At 36.5% G+C, this 20,764-nt stretch overlaps 1 protein-coding gene across 11 annotated transcripts in view; it reads right to left on the bottom strand.

Moving 5' to 3' along the window:
• Positions 1-20,764, bottom strand: part of LOC107224546 (glutamate-gated chloride channel) — a 106,054-nt gene that overhangs the window by 76,839 nt on the left and 8,451 nt on the right. The window contains exons 1-2 of one of the 11 annotated variants that reach the window (XM_046738367.1): positions 1,472-1,599; positions 1,226-1,371 (exon numbers count right to left, since the gene is read on the bottom strand). The exons of the other annotated variants lie outside the window; for them this stretch is intronic. The gene's annotated coding sequence lies outside the window, so the exon portion shown is untranslated. Of the gene's footprint in view, positions 1-1,225; positions 1,372-1,471; positions 1,600-20,764 lie in introns of those variants that run through there. 11 annotated transcript variants of the gene reach the window in all.

Raw genomic sequence — 20,764 nt, forward strand, 5'->3', positions numbered from 1 at the left:
TTGGGTTCGATTAGGTTCCGCTGGGTTGATTCAAGTAAGGTTGGGTTGGGTCCGATTAAGGGTGGTTGCGCGTCAGGTTGAGCTCGGATAGGTTAGGTTGACTTGAGTTGGGTTAGGTTAGATTAGGCCGCACTGAGGGCGCAGGGCGAGTTGCGTAGTCGCCGGCGAGACCTTGACCCGCTGCCCTCCTTCGTATTCACCATCTACATAACCTCGCCACCCTGCGCGCGTCGGTGATAGACCTTCGTGTCCATGAGATGAGCGGCCGTTTCACGTCGGCGTACTTCGTTAATGCTTCGAATGTACCGTGCGTGCATGTTTGCCTCTGTGTAAGGTGGTACCACCTTCCCCGCAACTGACGCATCTCTCAACTCCGCAGAAAATATCACGGCTATGTATAGTTTACAGGTTAGGAAACTCTGGCGGCGGATCTCTTACAGTCTCCAGCTACGCTTCCTCAATCAACCGCTAGTCGCGCGGTGCTACGATCTTATTGGTAGTTGAGTAGTCTACTTGCAATGAAATATGTTCTAAGAATGTTACCGAAACACGTGTATTAATAGGGAAATCCTGCCTCGTAGAGAGAGGGCTTAAAGTTGGTATCGGAAAAAACTGGGGAATTTTTTTTTTCAAAATTTCTTGGAAGCGATTTGAGACGTCATATATATATACATATACATATATACATATTAGACCTGTCCTTAAGAAGGGCAAAATCGAACTTTAATGGTCTTACCCCCCAAATTGGTTCGAAATAATTCAAAAAAAAATATCCGAGTTTTTTAAAATTTTTACCGCCATATTTACCCACGCCTAGGAAGCCTTACTTTTTCCCATAAGAAAAGCATTAGTTTTTCGGGATGTTTAATCGTTTTTTTACCGCTGCCGTAATTATCAGCTACAAAATCGCAAATTCTCAGAAAATGTTTACAGTTATGTTACTTTTTTGTCCAATTTTTTGGAATTCCATACAAGCATTTTTGGGCTAGATCGATCGACTTTTTCCACGTTTTTCGCAACATACAGAGAATAAAGATGAATTTCTGAGGACTGCATGATCTGTTATCATATATATATAATAATATATATATATATATATATATGGGATTTGACAGAAAATGGCGCAACCAATTAGGAATAAGTATTAGTCTGGGCGCCACTAGTGTGACGTATACGAGGGCTGGCTTTACTTTTATCTCGCAGCAACGAAACTCGTCCGACTCACCGCTTCATTCGGGCTTCGCTTTCAGACTGACTGCGCCACGGAGACTAGAGTACAGGAGTTCAATCTCTGTATTGAAGATGTGTCCGCGAAATCATGAGAAATAAGGGTTCCGCTACAGCGGCGCTGTCGTCACTCTGGACCGATAGCTATATGTATATTAAATATAATAGTCTCCATGATGCCGCACATATTTACGTTTATTATAATTATTATAATTTTGGTCACTATATCACTGTATTACTATACTTATAGGATCAGAACGTCCGGAGCGACGCTGTTGATAAAACCATGCACTATTAAATCTCGGAGTTTCGCGGACGCCTTTTCTGCCTCTCCGCCTTAGAGATTGGACTCCTGTACTCTAGTCTCCATGGTCTGCGCGCTACTGCGCCGCCCGAGCAGCCTCGCTCGGCGCGCGAATTCGCCGCCGCGCATGCGCAGTACGGACGCTCGCGATCCGCAACTTCCAGGCGCGAGTACGGTGCAGCAGCGCCTCGCTCGTGAGGGCGCTTTTGCAGGAAGATACCGAAACTGCCTTTCCACCTCGCAGCTTATCCCTCGTAGGCTCCTACGGACGCTTGGTCCGCTTGGTGTTTCTAAGTCATTTGTCCGCATTACAGAGCCCGTGGGTCGGTGCGAGTCGAGGAAAACGCCTCGTTATACTCTCTCATCCTAGTTTCTCGACTTCCTTACGCCTGAGACTTACTTGCCAAGGCTCGAACGATCTTGCCGGGGTTCATTTGATGGTTGAGTCCCTTACCATAAGTCGACGACTCCTACGAACTCAATTCTCTCTTCTGAGACGCAATGAAAGGGAGGGTTATACTGACTTTGATAGCTTAATGATCAATGAGAGCAAGTGTATTCCATAGTAAATGAAAAATCAATTTTGTTTTGGAATAAAAATCAAATTGCTGGATCGTCGATTGGCGACAACTAGTGAGAGCAGGTTGAGAAACAATGTAACATGGCGGAGTAAAGTGTTTTACTCGATTGACTCACGCGCATGTTCACTGTCTACCAAATCCAACCGACACACGTCTAGCGGACAATTTGTAAAGCGTGACCGACAGGACATAAGGGATTCACCTATACTACCAGAGTTTCGCAGCCTGGTCGTCGAAAATATTCACCTCTTCCAAGTACCCTTTCCAAGTCTCATCTGAAAGGCTTATCGCAATGTCGTAGCATTTTCAGACCCCTCTCACCAGCCCTTTATAGCCTTTTCTCTGGTGTCGCGCGCTGTGTGTGTTTGTATGAGTGTATTCTGTACATTTCGAACTTTTTACCCGAATGAAACCCTCGAAAATAACTACCGATTGGTTCGAGTCTGCGAACGCTTCAGGATTTCATTTTGCACATACAGGTTTCTTTTACACGCCAAAACATTTTTCAACTTCTAAATGCTGTGTTTGCGAAAGTAGAAGTCAGCTGCGGAAGTGATTATACCCGGAAATCGAAAAGACAAAAGCGCGCTGCGTCGCTTGGAACGTCCCGTTTCAAAAAAGATTCACGGTTTATCTGTATCGCGTGTCTAACGACATAAGATCGTTTGCACTATTATACGACCATGTACCATTCGTATAGGTACAGCGGCTTTTTTTCGTTTATATGTACGCGAAGAACATGAAAACACGTTTAAAAACGCTGAAATTGATACATGGATCAATTAACGGTAAAAGGTCGCAAGTACTGTTGGTTATGCCCTTTCATCACGAACTTTGTAAAAAATAATCGCGTTCACTAATGGTGCAAGGTTGCATGTGCCCACATAGGACCTTATACAGTTACGTTCGATATCATGTTTTGAGAAAATATATATAATTCAGAAAGTCAGCGGTTTAAAAGAATTTTACCGAAATCGATAAATTTTGATGCTTTGAAGGATTTTGCACCAAAAAAACAAAAACGGCGAATGTGACCTTCAACCATTTATAAATATGATGAATAAAAATATATTTTGATGCTGGTAGGTCGTTTCGACCAAATATAAGGCCTTTTACCTTTGTTTAGTTTTTCGGATAATTTTAGTGTAGATATATGCGTTTTGGGTGCTTTCGTAGCGAATGTTGCGAAAAAAAAAATTACCAGCCCTTTCACCACGAAATTTGCCTTTTTGGCGGATACTTCCTAATACCATTAGATACGCAATATCACCCGTACACTAATTTTTATGAATTTGTGTCAAATAAATAGATTTTACTTCAATGTATTAATCCATCAAACGATTCACTTGACAAAAACGAATAAGCTTTATTCAATTCGATTCAAATTTATTCTAACCTGATCTATTGATGTTCCAAATAATTTAACTATCTTACATAGGTCCATATACAATTGGAATTTATTTCTGCCAAGCAAATTCGGAAAAATTCTTATTTGAGTGTATAGTTCCAAATTTCAGCACGCGATACCTTCTCGTAAAAAAAAAACTATACAATCTGCGTTGAAATTTTCCTCATGAACCACTTTACAAACATGTTTGTCCATATAGTTATGGAACAAATATTTGCATAAGAACACATTTTTCGTTTTAGGAATTTGACCTGTAAGTTATACATGTTCTCTGTCATGACGTAGCGTCAAATGGCGAATGTTCGTGATTACGTAGATGCAATACAATTAAAACTGCCTGCTTTTTTTGTTTCTGCTGTTATTTTTCGTTCACAATCTCATCGGATAATCAAATGTAGGTACGTGATAATCGAATCATTACGCTCCTACACGGGGGTGCACGAGTAATTTACGACGTAAGAGGAACTTCATGGTTTGGATATCTCCACTACAATCACCGACAAGCATCAAATACACAGACCGATTAGAAGCCTAGAATATTACGGATTACAGCGTTGAGACATTTTTCCGTTAATGACGTCGCAAGTACGTGCCGCGACACTTAAGTTTGTGATGAATGTACCTTGGCCCCTGATTCTCTCCGTGTCATAATTAGCAGGTAATTTTCCACTTCATGGTTGATATGCGATCCGAGAATTGGATTGACAAAAAAAAAATAATAAGTCGTAACGTGACAAGTATTCAAATATACGCGCGGACAGTTAATTGGGGAAGTAGATTCAAAATTATGCGATTAACGCGGTAATTGGCAAGTAAGTGAAGGATACGTGAAGAAGAATCGGAAACACCAATTCCTCGTTAACGGCGTAATAGTTTATCTTTCGAACTCTTTTTAATCTGACACGAAAGAAACTTCGAGTCTTAATTAGGAGGTAAGCATTTTACTGCAGTAAAATTTACTCTTCAACCGTATGATGAAGTCACGCCGTCGACTTTACAAAAGAAAATAAACTCTTGAAATTTGTCGAGTGATCAGTGTCGCACACGGTCAAAATCAAGAGAAAAAAATAAATACATATATACGTGTATATGAAACGATTTTTGAAATCGGGCGTGGGAAATGAATAAAGTTTCACCATTTTAGAAATGAAAGCTCAAGCAAAGCACCGTTTCACGTTTCGCAAACGTAACTATAGCCAAAAAGTGATACCGACTAGGTAGTCTAGTCCCAATCCCAGTAAACTTATTGCAGAGAACCCGTCTGCGGTTTACTCATTTTGTACCAACAGGGGGTGAAGAGGCCGGTAGTTAGCTAGTGTAAACTCTGCAGAAGCCCCATTTCATCGTTCTCATGTTTACTCATCTGTAGGCCATTTCTCAGGCCTCGGGGACAGTCCTCGGAAAATGAGTCCAGGTGCAGAGACTCCGCAAAACTTTTAAGTATATATGGCAACATTGACGAGATCATTCTGAACCGAGAGCTGTAGTTCTGATTTTAATGTGGGTATGCTCATTCGAATTTTTGAAAACTTGGCGGTGCCACGCAGTTAGTGTCTCGTTTGAATACGAAATTTCTTCATGGAACTGATTTTAGAAAACATCTCAAAAGAAAATTGATCAGAGGAAATATGAAACGAGTAAAATACTGTAGACTTCATTTAATCGTTTTTGACTAGTTTGTATCGATAAACGAGAAAATTATGTAGACAGTGAACATTATACTTGAATATCGGTGATGAATCTGAAGGTTATCGTAGCAAGGAACAGAGAGAGTTTAATTACGGTAACATGAATCGTACAAACAATGAAACGTGTCTCAAGATTAGCTTTAAAGTTTTGTTAAGATAACTCGGCAAAAAAAGAAACTAAACTCGATATTTTGAATTCAAATTGGCGATATTTCAGCCATGATAACAGCGCCATCTAAACCTGGATAAAGTTACCTATTGGTCAAGACTTGGAATGATTTCATAATTTTCAAAACGCGACGTTGCTTCGACGAAACCAGAAAAACTAACTCATATCATTTTTACTCAACTAACATTATTTAAATATGATTTGAAGTCACTGATTCAGTTTATTCCCAGTGAACGGTACGACTTTATTTATAAATTAAATTCCTGCCCATGACTTTGAATCAATTTTAAGGCTAATCATTCTAGCATTCATTCAGAAACATATCACATTTAATTTCGTTGAGAGAAAATGAAATATTATTTTGTATCGGATGTCATTTATTTTGGTGAATAGAGAATACTGAATTTGTACATTCGTTCTTTTGCGTTATTACTCGTTCCATGTAATTATTCTTGGGCTCGCTTCGTTTTCAAAAATACCAAAAATCCAACAATGATTAGATAAAATCAGACAACTCCTTCGCATGGAATTCTAAAACAATTTAGTACCCACATTAATTCCGTAAAATAACATTTCCTCAATTTCCGACAATCGTAGCGTATGGATGCAATTTTTTCCCTCTTCCCGAGAAATAACGACCCCATCTGCGTCTTTTGCCATTCGCCGCGTCTCCGGGTCAAGCTCAAATCTCAAAGTTTAGGGTCAGGCCAGTCCGTGCAGTCGCGACTAAATCGTTCGTCTGTTTAATTTAACTGTGCCAAGGGAAGTCTGGTCTACACACTGCACTTGGACATGCCATCCAAAGCCGCGAGTGTGTGCGTTTATGCGGTATTTCGCAGAGGCGTACGTACGTAACACATGTCGTGCCCAAAGACCGGGAGGTTTCACATCCGTCCGGATCCCGTCTCGCACGCAAAGGGGTCACAAACAGAGAGCCAAGATCAAGCTGCAGGTTAATTATAGCTTGTTGCTGTGTATGCGTATATTATATATATATATATATATATATATATATATATATATATATATATATATATATATATATATATATATATATACATACATATATATATATATATACATATAATGTGTATGCATCTAACTCTGTAGCCTTCGCATAATGTTCCGCTTACACGTACGACACGTTCGTATGAATGATATGACATACCTATAATATACTGAATTATTAAGCTGAACACCGAGATGAATTTCGAGTTATGGTTTACCCAAAACGTGGTCGTCGGTTCAAAGTGAAAATGAGTTTTGTTGCTGTAAATAGGGAAACTGGTGCATGTAAACATTTAAAAAAAAAAATTTTTCCTCTTTTTCAAGTGGATATCGTTATGGTCACTCGAAATATATGTTCTTTTAACTATCGTTTGATTATTATTTCAATAATGATGTAACAATGAATTGGCGTTACAAAAGGTTTGGTTTACTGAAAAAATGCAGTCAAACTAAACAAATAGAGTAAACGATTAACATACCCACAAAAATGTGGGTGAACAAAATTTTTTCGAATTCATATATATAATCACACGAAGTAAATATAATTTGAAAATTTTAAAACACAGTAAATAAGTTGAATGCTATAGATGTACAGTATAGACAAGCCGAAAATAAGAACAAATTCTACAAATAAAATTTTATTCCTTCTGTCGTATTTTTTCAGGACACGTTAATTATTATACCGTATGAGGTAAATATGATTTGGAAAAAAATTCAGGCGAAACCCATGAAATGAATATTGTTTTGAGAAACAAACATAGAATAAAATGAAAATAGAAAAATTTTAGCGCCGGCACGAACGTGAAAGTTGCGAGAAGCTCGCCTCTCTTATAAAAGCTATCATTTGTGTATTTTTCATAATTCCATTTTCGCTGCAAGCTGCACGCAATAACGAGACAAAATACATGCCGCAGTAAAGTCTCGTTTCTATGCAAACGTATTTAAGTACATCAAAACAAAATTGAAAGAAAAAGAAATAAGAATAAATCAAATTAAAAAACGCTCATTAACGTAGAGTAAAACATTTCGCGTGGCAGTGATTTACCACCTCCGTACGAATAAGGAATATTTACACAGTTCAGTCCCGAAACTTGGCATATACGATTATGATTCATGATCGAAGAAAGCGTGGAGAATTAGTGTCGGATACATAGAAGCCAAAGAAGAGCTGTGAAGCGAATAACAATGAAAAAGGAACAGAAATTTAGCTTCTGGAAACCGGCATTGTAAATGGCTGCACGGGTGTACGAGATGAGGGGGGTGAAGAGTGGGGAAATAAGGGTGAACAGAGGGAGAAAAGAATAACTTGTGACAGGGGGACGTATTGAAGAGGTATTATAACAATACTTATACACGTATAGAAACTAGTCGCGCGGAGTGCAAAAATAGCCCGAAGGATCAATATCGGTCGCTTGCGGCAGACCGGCGCAACCCCCGCACAACACCTTGCATTCTATCTGCACGGCAGGAGAGAGGGGTGGAGGGACACACAGAGAGAGAGAGAGAGAGAGCGAGAGAGGGGGGGGGGGAGGAGGCTTTAGTTGTCGGACGTACGTCGCGGACACCGACAAGGCCACATGGACAAACAACCCCCGACACCGCGACAAAAAGCTCGTCGTTCTGTCTAAAAAGTTCGGCCGTTGAAGATCGAAGGTGAGCCAACACGTCTGGGATGCACGTATGTGATGCAAAAAAAAAAAAAAAGATTTCAAAAACAGTCTAAGAAATTGAGAATATGTCGGAATGAAAGCTGGAAATGTACCGATCGAGTCAATCGTATTTAAGTCAGGCTGTATGTTTCTTGAACGTTGTATTGCTGTTATATGTAGAAAACTAAGATATAAACAACACAAATGTTTATGTAAGAATTCGTTACTCTAAAACTTTGAGGACGTTGCTTAGCTGGAAATCTATAATTTTTATTGGTTTTATTGAGAGATAGTTTTATATTGATATTTATCAGATTACTATGTTTTTAAATCATGAAGAGTTCTTTGAAAAATAGAATAATATGAAAATACTGGAAACTTGAAGGAAACTCCAGTATTAATGGTTAATGTAATATTGTCTGCAAAGTTACTAAAACGCTTTTGTTCACCATGTTTAGGTATCGTTATACGTGTCAATTTAATTGAACAACATTACACTATTTATTGACTATGAACAACAAATGATAACGATGAATAAATTAACTAGTGAAAAAAAAAAACCTGTCTGATTATTAGTGACTTTGATGAAAATATGCTTGTGGATAAAATTACTCCCAGAGGGTAAAACTGAACGAATATACAGAATTTTTAACTCGCATTTTCAAGAAATTGAAATAAAACATCGATATCTGAGCTTCGTCTTCATAATTTCAATATTTTTGTATTTTTATAGAGATTTTCACAGCTTGCAGATATGGGTTCCATTTTCTTTGACATAGATATTATGGCTAATTTTATTTGCTATTAGATTTCCTGAAATTTATTTTCCTTGGAGGTATTTTTTTTTTTTTTTTTCTTATGACTATTTACACATTTTTCAACAAAGCAACAACAGTTTGCTAATGATAATCTGTACTGATTCTGCGAACGATCATTTTGATCTCAGACGACTTGTAAGTACAGTATTCGTCAATAGAATTCAGTATTATCAACAAAACGTTGTATAATCGATTGACTTCTTTGACTGTGAGATAAATAATGAGATTTTCATTACTCACTTCTATTTACAGGCAATATTTTACGTACGCCGAAAATTGGAATCAAGAACTTTTTTTCTTTCTTCAAGAATAACCAAAGAAATACCTTAAATAAAGTTTCTCAAATTCTTGTTTCACCTTTTAACCCTTGGCATAAGTCATAATAATACACAACCCAAGGACTCCTTAGCTCGTTTCGTGCTTGCGGCTGTACTTCTCAGAGAGCACGTCAGCGGCACTCTCAGTTTACATCTATAAAACCACACGCTGCATATACATACTCACATATAATATACAACTTTGAAAGTTGACTCAAGCTCCGCGTTGTGGGTAAAGTGCTTTTCCCGTATCCCCGCGCTCTGTCAGCGAGTAAATATGCGGTTCAACACGAGCGTTGCATGCAATTTTTTTATTTTACAATAAATTCCCATTGAATATATAAAGCGGAGATGGTATACCATGTATATAAGCCAATGTAACGTGTACGGTATAATAATATGTTGCCAACGGTTATTTATCAACGTCAATTTCACGAAGGTCCCTCTTTCATCGGTTGAAGCCATGGAGCGTAAAGTTTAGGGCCAAATTTTGTGCGAGGGGAAATCTTTGTGGGATATAAACTGAAGCCATTCGATGAAAAATACAATATGCAAAGTTATACAAAGCGATGTAGGTCGACCCATCAACTTTTGGCCAGTTTTTTAGATTAGAAATTTCTACTCGGTTGAAATTTGGACGCGTTATAGTGTATATAAATTCGGAAAAACATGAAAAAAAAAATAAAAAGTAAAAAATTAAATGAGGACGATCTTCCACATAACGCTTAACGCTTAGGTATCTATTCCCGGAATGTTTCTTTTAACCTAAGCAAACTTTTTAGGGGTTGCCCCTGTGAAAAATTGCAAATTATTTTTTTCTCAAATCCCCCATAATACTTATATATTTTCAATCTGTTTCTGATTCTTTTTCTCGCACAACTTAGTTTTCATACGCTTTTTTAAGGAAAGCATGAAAACTTTGTATATAGTGACATAAATTTTTTATTAAAACACCAGAACGTCAGCGAAAACAATTCGAAATTACCAGAACTGAACCTGATTCTTCGAACTTGATAATTTAGCGAAGTGGCTATCAGCATCTCGTGTGCCTCCTAGTTTTGGTATAAGAAGTTCTAATATGTTTCTCTATAAGTGAGCCTGGGTGAAACGTAAATCACCGTTTGCATTATTGCAAAACATAATATTCTTGACGTTTCGCGAATTTTCTGGCAAAAGCTGCAATTCCATGTAATCAGCCAACCCGGAAATTATGAAACGTTTGTATGAATGAATTAATTAACTAACTAAATAGGGTAAGAAATTTCATCAGACGCCTTCAAGTTAAAATTAAACCCTTGCGAGCTTTTTCAAGCTTCCCTTCGTCCAAAAGCAAACAAACTTTTCACTTCCTAATGCACTCAAATTCGGATACACATAGGTATGTACGATACTACATATACTCGTATGTGAATTCGTTCAAGGAAATGATTGATTTTCTTCTCGGCCGTATAGGATGTTTATCTTCAGCTAACTTCAAAACGTTTGTAGTGATTTAAAAAAAAAACTCTAATATATAGATGAAAACTTTCGTCAGTTTTTAAGATTCAGGCGATGTTTTCACGCAGATATATTCATCCGCTGAAAATGAGGCTACAATAATGTTCTAGAATCAGGATTAGAACTGCTTAAAGTCTGAATGGAGAACCGGAACTTTCCAGAAACTTTTACCGAAAAACACAAAAAGCTGAAACAACATTTTAACTTTAATTAAGCAAAATTTATTAAGCTTTTCCAAGATGTCAAATAACCAGAGAAGGTGTTTCAGACGAGAATTAAGAAATTGTTGAAATATTGTAAAATATGGATCTGACATTGTTTTAAACAAACGGCTTTAGGCGGTCAGCCTAAAGCACGGTCAGTGAGGTGCACCAGCCTTCGAACTTCCCAATTTCACACAGTAGGTTCCAGATTCACGGAACAAAAAAATGTTTATACCCAATTCGAATTTCGAACTACAAATTCAGATTCCGGATTGACGATTCAAAGGCCCTTGAATACCATATTACGTGAAAACATTACGATTTTATTATTCTTAGCCACTGGAATGGATCCACTATGAAAAATTTTGGAATTCTCACCTTGGATCGGTGACGCAAAAAACTTCAGCCTACTAATTTCTACCAAAATCCAAATATTTTCAAATTTTTATTCTACCATATTAGATTGGCCATTTTGGATTTTGCAAATCTGACCTCAGATCGGTGATCAGCGACCCTAAATCTTGACGGTACCAATTTTCATTCGAATCCGTTCATCCAATCTCATAATATCATAATTATTATTGTTATTGTTGTTGTCATTGTTCTTTTATTTATATATTAATGTGTCAATTTTTAGCCAAAATCTAATCAGTTCTAAGTTTGGGAAAGTCGCGTTGATTGAGATAAAAATCATTGAAATCCCGTAACTCGTTTTCGCGATATCGTCGGAAAAATAAATTGATCACATTCATTCACACACATCCGAAAATGGTCGAAAGTGATTTGCTAGATTTCAAAAAGTTGAGTTTTCATTTTCGGGGTGATTACAATAACTCCATTTTTTCTCTGAAAACAGAGAAACGACAGATTAAAAATCTCCAAAGTTGACAAATTAAGAAATTTGTCCGGATCAGTACCAACGACGAATTATTCACAAGCCCATAATTTTTCTTCATTGCAACCCGTCAAAATCTGTTTTTGCACTTTCAGCTAACCTTCGATAAACATTTTTCAGAATATATACATAATTTTGATTGGATGAAAAGAAATTATAAATTCTTACGAAAAGTAAACTGAATCATGAGATAACAGAAAAACTTATTTTATTCTAATATTCGTGAATCTCGATTCATGTTTTGCGAATTAAAGAAATGTATAGATAATATAATCTATGTGAACAATATAACGAACGTTAAATCATAATTTTGATGTAATTATTTGATGAACGCTTTACAGGTGAATAAAATCCAAAAAAATTTTAATAATTCATTAATTTTAATCATCAACAAGGGGATTAAAATTTCTTCAAATAAAAAGATTGTAAAAATAATATACAAATGAATGATCGAATGTTGGCTATATAAAACAGTGAATTTTAATACAGTCAAGCTGGTGATGAAGAAAGTAAACGGATGCAATAAAAAAAAAAGTTGAACTGTCATTGTTACGAATTTTAATGCGCATGATAAATGAAAATAAAGAAAACAAGCAAGTGGCTAAAGAAATCAAAAAACGCTGAATTTTTTTTTTTCTTTTTTTTTTTAATAAATTCAATTTTTCCAAAGTTCATTCGCTTAAGTGGCATCGACGTCACTAAGCGATCCTCCTTCACCTCTTTTCACTCTCGATAACACCTCTCTTGCCAAGAGTCGCTATCTCGACACTTGGCAGCCGCCCCCCTCCGCATATACGAGACAATCGAGAGATAGGATTGGCTTTGCCACAACGGCTTCATTCTCAAGAGGTGTTTAGTTTATCAACAGGGATCTGCCGCGCAAAGGCGTTGCACAAAGTGAATTGACGATAAAAGCACAACGGCTGGTATATCGGAGAATTTATACCTATATACAGGTAAAGTTGAAAGTGAAGTCGGGGAGAAACGTTATCCGTTCATTCGGGAAGCGGTGTACATATATTTCTGCATGAGTCTAATCACTCGAGGGACGTGTTCTGATGTATGGGGCATTCCGTGCCAACTCGACCAAAATTTTACCACAGCATTTATTAAATTCTGTCTACTCTGTGGCTGATTGTTTAGTTTAACAGATTATTTTTACAACCTTACTGAAACGTTATTTTTGTCGTATTAGCATCGTTAAATGTTCAATTTTACGACACTCCACAGATATTGATTGTGATCATCAAATGGCGATATTCAATGAACTGCTAGAAAAAAAAGAAAATATTTCGATTCAGCGACTTTGTAGAGAATGGTCTGAACAAAATAAACTGTCGTAAAGTGAAATCGAATCAATCTTTTGATTTTTAACAATTGTAAAGTGATTTGAATTCAAGCAGCGCAGTCTAGACTTTTTTTTATAATTCTAGTATTTTCTATTTTTTTTTACTCAACGTACTATCAAAGTATCGATATTTCGTCAATGAACCTCCTCAACTAGTTTCAACAATAAGTAGTTACCGTTGAATTTTGATCGATTTTTCAAAACAATACTCAAAATTTCGTATAGCAATCGAAATGGCAAATAAAGTCTTTTCAGTTATTCTGCAGAGGCAACAATTCTCTGGGAATGAAAACTGCAGTGAAATATCCACGAAGCACTGATTCGTATCGCTTTAATCCGCATCTGCAGCATCCCGGCTTATCTTTGTTTATGGCTTTGTATTAATGTAACACTGGCATTTCAAAGATCTTCGTTTTTTATACTTTTCTTTTACTTCCTAATTTTCGGAAATTGATACCGATATTCAGAATGGTTTTGGAAATCATTCGGAGAGGATTTGGAGCAGTAACTTAAGCTTTCGGTTTGATTACGTTACTTAAAATTATCTGCTGGAAATGTCGAAAATGGGTAAAGTTGGTAGATTGGTCGATTTGGTTTAGTATGAAATAATCTACCTAGAATTTTGAGTTATCCACAATTTTAAGAATCAAAATTCAATCCGTACAAAATATTATACTTATTTTTCTTTAAATTTTGTCATTCGATCTGTCATTCGACTCGTTGTGTCTCATGAGTAAAGTAATTACCAAAATAATTTTAAAACCAAGTTATCGCTTCAAAGTAAAATGGTAATTCGCAATTCTGTTATTTTATTTTCACAAAACAGACGGCGAATTGTCCAATTTTTGGTAAATTCTGTTAAATTATGCCTCGTCCTGCAAAAATAGAGATTTCAACTGTCCTCATTCAGCCCCAACTCATTGGTTCAAAATTCAAAACAGCGTTACACTAAAATACATGGTAGAAAATATATGTATTTAAATTCTCGGAAAAACGAGGGTTGAACAAAAGTTTTGCACGTTTTTGAGGGTCTGTATTCAGCTTCGCTTCTTACAAAGTGACCGAGTAAATGAGTAAATTAAGCAAATTACACGGCTGGTGAGGAGGCTATAGGTATACGCATGTACATATATGATCGGTAACGAAAGATTAACCGCTAATCGTAAGCTTGCGGCAACTAATCAGACCTGAGGACACGCGCACTCGAGATAATTACGGCCTGTTTGCCTCGCGAGTAAAGTGGCGGCTGGTAAAATCTGTCCGTAAATAAATTGGGGTGTACATAGGTGGGTACGTACATATGTATTGGGTGTTTCGTTTGAAAGCAACATATTTTTCTATGCCGTCTCACCTGAAAGACACCTGAGTCCAATTTTAAAGGGTCGCTTCCGGAAGTCGATGCTTCCTTATTTAAATAACACGGGGAATATGTGTTTTTTCTATTGCTACTGTTCATCGTACATATCAATGTACGGACTTGATCTTGGAAGTATTTTATAGTGTCCATTGAGCTGAATCCGTAGTTAAAACAATTGAAAAGTTATAAAACTCCGATCGATATTTCAATTTTATTTAAAAACTCATGCTTAAACGACTTTAGTTACCGAACTATTGACTTTGCAATAAAAATTGAAGTGACACTTTTGTGCAGAATTTAGTTTTGTACAAAATACTTCCAAAATTGAATCCATATTCTTGTATTCGTCTAAGCGTTGATAATTCTGAAACAATTACATCTTCGTTTTGTTATTCAAATTGCTAGACAAATCTGAGGTGTTGAATATTAGATGAAAAAAATCATTCGTGTTGCGTTTGTAATTGTATAGAAAATGGTAACTTTCACGATAAATACCGAAGGATCGAAATATTGGATGATCGAAGTTGAGAATGATATTTTATTATAAATATAATGTGAGTTTCTCAGCGCTATAATTATACATATGTCAAACGAAAATCATGCGTGAAATCAATCAAATGTAATTATATCCACGCCAATTGAAAACGAATGCTTCAATAGAATTTAATCAATAAATTGTTTTTTGAACTCGATAATTGAGTAAATTATTCAACCGTACACCGATGTTTCAAATCAAAATCAATTAAGCTGGACTGAAAAAAATTTTAAAAAATAAAAATCCATGCAAACTCATTTCGCAACATTTGATTATCGAATTAAATATTCCTCTTCCCAAAAAATCTTTTCTCTTTTTGTTTTTCTTCAACAGTGGACTTTACATTTCATTGATTAGAGTCGCATTTGAAATCGGAATATCGATCAACCAAAAGTTTTTACGACTTTCGAAAGTCATTGCTTGTAAGAGATTTTTCAAAAAAATGTTAAGACATTAATTAAGGTGTTTCTGCGGTCTTGCTACACTCAAAAAAAATGTCGGAAAAAATGAAAAATACGAAGGCTGAACTTGGTCAAAACGACGTGGAAAGACGTGAAGATAATCAAAAAAAAAAATAGTAATACATACCAGATTTTGCGGTTCAAGCTTCTGGTACAAACCTAATTCTCACACATCCCCCAGAATTACTTATTTCAGTTCTAGTTGAAAATAAAAATAGTTGAAGACTGTATGGAAACCGCAAAAGGATATTCCTCTCGGTATAACATACTCTCCAAACCATTAAACCTGAATAAAATCTAATCACAAGCATCGTCGGTGGTCAATTTTCAGACAATACGACCCTTCGCGTTCTAACTTTTTCCTTCCTTCCTTCCTTCCTTCCTTCCTTTACTTGTTATTCCGCTTTGAGGTGAATTTCTTTTGAAATTTGGTCCATAAAGCAACGTCGCCGAGCGAAACGATCGAACGATCGGAGCAGATCCGGTTCGTCTCGAAACGGGGAGAAGGGAAACACTCAACTTGAAACTCTCCGATTCGTCCTCTCCCTCCCTCTGATTCCTTCTCTACACTCTTTTCCTCCCCTCGAACGAGGAACACGGACAACCGAATCAACGCTAATGGGCTATCCTTCTCCTGTTTTCCAACCTCCCGCTTCCTCTTCCGTTTTTCATCCACCCCCAACGACCCACCGGCGCTCGAAGCTCTGACGTCATTCAGGGAACAACCCCCCGCCCTTTTCCTCTTTCTGCACCCGCACTACCTGCATCGGGTCAACTGAGGTCGCCATGCACATCCTGCTGTATACCGAGTGGTTCAAAGCCAGCCGCTGCGGAAACTCCACGTCTCGATACCTAAGCGAAATATTCGTGTGCAGAAACCCTCCGGCCTCCGGAAGAGAGCTAAGTCTATTCGTTTGTTAAATCTTTCGGCGCAGAAGTTCCTGCAGATTTCCAGTTTGAAGAAAGTACTCGTTTATTCAGAGTCGTAACCCCATGATTATAAAGTATTTTATACCTGTACTGCGGGTGAATTAAGATCATTACGCTACGGGTGTGAGTATTGTATTAAAAGCTTTTTGGAAACTTTGGCAAAGTATATTACGTGATAGAGTAATCAGGTAAAAGTTCAATATTTTTATAGAATTTTCCGAAATTCACTAAACCGGCAGGCAGCATTTGACGTAATTAAATTTTGCTGATACAGATAGTTCAAATTGTTATTCTAGATTTGCTAATTAGTAATTTTCCCTGCACCTAATGTGTACTTATACTGCTGTAATAAAATTGAGCGAAATATTTAATCTGAAGAATTGTGTTCTTTTTCTCAGCTTCTGTTCGTTTAAAATTAGAACAATTTATAAGCAAATATTAATGCTTATATTTTTTTATGCACAATTTCAGAATAATCTTACAATTTACAAAAAAAAACCTTAAACAATGATTATCACTCCGTCATCAAGGAAAACAATAATTCATCGTAAAATTGTCCAAAAAGCATTCCAATTTCCGTATACACTCATACAAATTTCGGTATTTTGCGAGAAATTTGACCATGCGAGGATAAATTTTAAAATTAACACAGATTCATTCTTCCATGCAATGATCAGATTGATTATTTCTCTACAAAAATCCATCTAACGGTAAGCTTCTGTACAAAGAATGTCAAAAAGTGTTTCAATTTCGCGAATTTGTTCAGACAGAATGACGAGATTGATTTGGTAAAGTACCCTTCATGACTTTGTACAAACAGTTGTTGCTAATGCATACATCTCGATTGGCAGCGGAATAATTCGCGCGTGCAAATATCCCAAGAATATACCGAGTATTTCATCTCTCTGGCAAGTGCCGGAGTTGGTACGTTATATACATAATATACAATACGCACAACGGCACGTATAAAATACGCAATGTAGTTGAACAAAGAGTGAATTCTGACTCGAAGGAAATTGAGAGAAACAGACAAAGGATGAATAAGGGGAAAATCGCGAAACGCGTTTACAATCCGCGGACGAGTTGTACGTGTGTCGTTTTCTCCGTGTTCTCGAGAATTTCCGCATGCCCCGTGATAGATCAGCTTGAGCAATTTGACACAGCCACCGATATGAAACGAGTTCGCGACGCGCGTCGAGCTTCCGGATTACCCAAGGGGCTTGAAGCCAAGCTTTATGAAATTCCAGGCATTTAACTCGAGGTGACGAATGATGGAGTATTTAGGCGGAATAAGATATGACCGAATCATTCATTTGCCCGTGACAGAAAAATGGAAAATAACTTTAAAACGATATATTGAGAAAAACTGCAGCCTCGTGATTATCGTTAAGCTCGATTAATTGATCGGGTTGATGATTAAAACAGCTGGATGAATTTTAAGAATTTACATCTCGACGATCGGTTAGTTAATTCTAATGTGGTTAAATCAATCGATAGGAGACAGTGTTATGAAAAATAACGTCGACCATTTTGTTCGGTGGCATGTTTCTCAAATTTCGTTCAACCCATTTATGAGGGATTCTCCGTCAACTCGGCCACTTTTTTTCCACCATCTCAGATCTGCCCCATACTTGGTTATATCAAAGTACTAGTAAAAGGTACTCTATGTGAATTTTTTCAGATTTTTTCATTCATTATTTAAGAAATTGCCGTTTTTTTCAAACGAATATATCTCGGAAACTTGAAGTAACTGAAAAAAATGACTCTACATAAAAGTTGTAGTTTTTTGTTAGCTTTCGAAAGGAATTTTTGAAAAAATTTTTACGTTCAGGTAACGCTGATTTTTTACCAAAAAAGGAAGAAATTATTTTTTTTATTCAAAAAGGACCCTATTTTCGTTGCTGAAAAAATTACAGAGTCTTCGAATATGTGTGACAATATCGCCAAAAAATCGCCAGAGTGGCACGGATCGAGGTTCTAGGGTAAAAAAAATGAAGCCACACAAATTCGGTCGAGGTTCCGGTATAAAAAAATTCAATTTGTGTGGCTCCATTTTTTTTACGCTAGAACCTCGATCCGTGCCACTCTGGCGATTTTCTGGCGATATTGTTACACATATTGAAAGACTCTGTAATTTTTTCAGCAAAAAACAAGGGTCCTTTTTGAATAAAGAAAATAATTTCTTCCTTTTTTGGGAAAAAAATCAGCGTTACCGGAATGTAAAAATTTTTTCAAAAATTCCTCTCGAAAGCTAACAAAAAACTACAACTTTTATGTAGAGTCATTTTTTTCAGTTACTTCAAGTTTCAGAGATATATTCATATGAAAAAAAACGGTAATTTCTCAAATAATGAATTAAAAAATCTGAAAAAAATTCACATAGAGTACCTTTTAGTAGTACTTTGATATAACCAATTATGGGGTAGATCTGAGATGGTTGAAAAAAAAGTGGCCGAGTTAACGGAGAATCCCTGTTATGTGCTTCGAGCACGGAGAAAGTATTGTTCGATAGTTTATCTTCTTCATTGTGGTCCCACTTAATTGTATGCAACTATCAAATTTTTTTCAATCGAATAAAAAGTCATAAATTTCTTACAATAAATCAAATTTCAATTTCAATCATCATTCTGTTAAAAAAAAGAAAACCCGCATCATGACAAAGAGGATAAACTGTTCAAGAAACCTGTTTTAAAGTGTGAAGTAAATGGGCGAGAGCAGTTTTTTCAATATGGTTGACATGATTGTCAATAACAATGCTTCTGTTTGATTCGTTCCAATAAAAATATATGTAAATGAAACTCGATATATTTACTTTTAAATATAACAAACCCCAATTGAATTGAATAATAATTGAGCCAAAGCCTGTTTTTCTTTTTTCTTTCTCAATGAAATCAAATAATCCACGAAAAAGTAATCAAGTCACTTTTTCTCTTTTTCCAATTGCCAAAAAATTGTAGCCAATACGACGGGTTGGTAACAACAGACTTACTACGTCACCCATTCCGAGATATAACCATGATATATAATTTAACAAAAAAGTTAAATTACGCCAAAATTATTCCAAGTTATTCAAGCAAGTGAACTTATAAAAGTGGAAAATAAGAATTTAGGGTGGTGTTCAATTATATCCCCTTAATCAAAAAGAATTTTTCACCGATTTGCAAATTGCGGATTCCTTCGTAGATTAGAGGCATAATAATAATAATCAGAATAATAATAGTGTTGATAACGACGAGAGGAAAACAACGAGAAATTTAATACAAGAATGCAGCTGCGGCGCAGTAGTGACGCCGCGTATGAGTCAGACAGACGGAACCGTGCCGTGTGTGGCTTAAGAGGTTGTTCCCTGTCACAGGTCAGCCAGAAAAGAGTCGGCAGACGGTGCGCAGTAGTTACGGTAGCCGTGAGGTCAGACGAGGCCAAGAGGATGAGCCGGCGAGAGAATTTCACTGCTCGCAATCAGACAAAAGGAATCGGTTGATTTAATCGCTTCTTTTTTCTGCCGTTTTTCGTATCTACGAAATATATGTGATTGCTTTGCATACCGAGAGTCACATTGTAAGGATTTATTGGGTGTATCATCCGGTCGAAAGATTGTCTAAACGAAAGAATTTAGCGGCTAAGCATGAACAAGTGCAAGTAGTGAGATTAATCAAATTGAATTAGGACGATTAATCGTTCGATCGGCACAGTTCAGCTAATTCTCTACTACTTGATCAATCAAGTAATCAAGCCTTTCAATTGTTTTTCGATTAATCGTTTCTCGGTAAGTCGCTCAATTGGGACGCTCAATTACTGATTTTTCGATTAATCGATTGATCGTAGAGCCCTTATTTATTGGATAAAACATTGGCTTGCGGTTGTAAACAATTGTTTGAATGTCGTACTTTTCTGCCGTTCTTCGTTATTAAAAAAGCATACCGTATATTGAATTGCAACAAATTGTAGCTTGTTTCATTTGTAAATAGATTATCGACAGATCGACTAGATTTAAATTTTCATTTCGCCCTTCAGTTCACTGAAGACACAACTTGTGTAACATTAATACAGATCGCAAGTGATGAATTAATCCTTTTATTTAAAATATATTCACTCAATTAAAAATTCACGTCAAGCGATTCATGTATAATTATGTAAGAACAAAACAAGCTAATATTTATTAAGATCGTATCAATTTTTCGCATCACGAACTAACAACAAATGCACGATAATGCAATACGTCTCAGGTTATCAATCGCTAAACTATTTTTGTAAAAATTTACGGTTTTTAACTTTCTTACAACATACCGAGATTTATAACGAAATTCATAACTTAATTCAGTAGGATATTGATTTTGAGTCTTTAGTTTTTATTTTTTTCGCTTTGACA

The sequence above is a fragment of the Neodiprion lecontei genome, chromosome 4, assembly GCF_021901455.1.
Source record: "Neodiprion lecontei isolate iyNeoLeco1 chromosome 4, iyNeoLeco1.1, whole genome shotgun sequence".
Lineage (NCBI taxonomy): Eukaryota > Metazoa > Arthropoda > Insecta > Hymenoptera > Diprionidae > Neodiprion > Neodiprion lecontei.